Source organism: Betta splendens, chromosome 4 (assembly GCF_900634795.4).
Source record: "Betta splendens chromosome 4, fBetSpl5.4, whole genome shotgun sequence".
Taxonomy (NCBI): domain Eukaryota; kingdom Metazoa; phylum Chordata; class Actinopteri; order Anabantiformes; family Osphronemidae; genus Betta; species Betta splendens.
Window position 1 is genome coordinate 27,210,652 of NC_040884.2, and position 2,105 is coordinate 27,212,756.

The 2,105-nt window shown below is 37.0% G+C and overlaps 1 long non-coding RNA gene across 1 annotated transcript; it reads right to left on the reverse strand.

Moving 5' to 3' along the window:
* Nucleotides 1-1,885, reverse strand: LOC114854601 (uncharacterized). The gene is made up of 3 exons (XR_003785798.2): nt 1,633-1,885; nt 992-1,163; nt 1-288 (listed from the first exon to the last, which is right to left on the reverse strand). It is a non-coding gene; the product is annotated as an uncharacterized LOC114854601 (long non-coding RNA).
* Nucleotides 1,886-2,105: the final 220 nt, after the last annotated feature.

Here is a 2,105-nt window from a genome sequence, read left to right on the forward strand (position 1 = left end):
TCGTGTGTCATCCCCTGCTTTTCTTCCTCTTTTTCTTTCTTATTTCTTTCATCTTCCTTTTCGCTCTTCTTTCTTTGCTTTTCTCTTCTCTTTTCCTGTTCTTCTTCTTTTACTTTCGCAAGTCTTTCTTTTTCTTCTTGCTTTCGTCTGTTCTTCTTTTCCTTTTCTTCTTTCATCTCCCTGTTCTTCATCTCTTTTGCCTCTTCTTTCTTTTCCTTCTTTCTATCTTTCTTCTCCATGTTGCTTTGCCTTCTTAAAGGTTTACTCAACACTTTTACCTCTGTCCTTCTGAAAAACAGAAGAAAAATAAAATTATTTATTGCATTAAATTGCTAAAGACACAAACATGAAAATAAGATCCATGTATATGAAACACCCTCTTCCCCAATAAGCTAGGGAAAAAAATATTAAAATTAGGACCAATATCTATCCTCTTAATATATTGTATAGATTTCAAAATACAGTAGAAGATAACAGCTGTTCTATTTCTGGAACCAGCATTGAGGATATCAATCATTTAATTTTTGTGATACAGTTCAGAGGCTTGACCTACACAAAGGGTAAAAAAAACTAATCCCTATCCCTGAGGACATGCTTCTTTTTCTTAACAACACGGAAGGAAAAAAACAACAACAACACGGAAGATGAACTATGTATTAATAATGATTAAACAGAGTGCAAAAATGTTTCCCAAAATTAGTTTTCAATATGTGTGTACATTGTCAAATTGTTAATTAACCCATATCCAGAAATATAGTTTCTTAATTAATTTATTTTATATTCAGTATTTTTAATTAATTTCTCTCTCTTCTCTTCCCTCTAAGGTTATAATTAGGACTCTGACCAGTTGAAACAGATTCAATTCATAGGTAGGAAAGAGCAGGCTTCACTTCCTGGCCCATTGATCTGACTGGAGACCCCACTTACTGCATATCTACGTGTTCAGCGCACTCAGCTACAGTGTGTTTCTCCGTTTTCATACGGTACTTACGGGGTTAACACTACGAGCCTGAACGTGGGGGGCTCTCGGGAAGTTGAACCTGATTGGCTTCTCGTGGCTGATGCAATCCGACACTTCGGCCTTTTCCGCCTTCCCTGGTCCCAACCGAAGCGTAAGGGAGACGGCATCCATCTTGAATTCGCTGGATTACTTTGGTTTTTTCCTGTGACGAGTTATGGCTCATAAAAGATGAGGTGGAGCGAAGTTGGAGCTTTTGGTGACTGCGCTGTGATTGTTATGCTGGAAATGCTTTATATGGGAGTCTAAGCCTTACAATGACGTGTAGCATGCGTGGCTAACGTATTGGGGCTGAACTGTACACATAACGGCTGTCCAGCACCGCCGGTTGGGGGCTTTCATTCTGTGGCTTTTAATATCTGACCTTTTTACATTAAATGTAAAATATCATAATAAGTGGCACTAAATGCAAACATTTTTTTTATTGAAATGCAATGTTGATTGTGTTGTTAGCTAATGCAGAAATATTGCATATAATATTGCAGATAATGATCTAATATGAATTTATTTACATGCATGAAACATAAAGAACTTCTTCCACAAGAAAGTCTGCGTCAAGTCAACAGGAAGTCAAGTCAAATATCGATTTTTAGCTGAGCAGTAAAATGTCTTACCTCTGTCTGTCAGTCAGTCAGGGTTTGAGTGTTACGGTGTCAGTAAACCGCAAAGTCACGTGAGTTGTTGCCATGGTTACAGCATTTAAGCTCTGATGTACTTTATCTACACATTAGCATTATTCGGAAGGTCTGCATCATTTGAAATGTTGCAACAGCACTGAAAATGGCTGCAGTGTGAATCTTTGGGCTTCAATAAAGTCCTAGTGGCAACAGATAAGCAACTCTCTGACACACACAAATACACACACACCTAGTATATACACCATTATTGTTTGAAGTCTTGAATAGCTGTGTTACCTGATAACCTTCCAACTGATTAAATTAATATTTGACCTTTTATAGTATTATATGATTAGTATCTATATAAAATTGAGACTGTTTGCTTTTCCAAACGGATCATTGCTGCCTGATGGACAGGGTGGTGCCCTATAATGAATTAAATTAATTAGATAATTATTACCTATTGCACT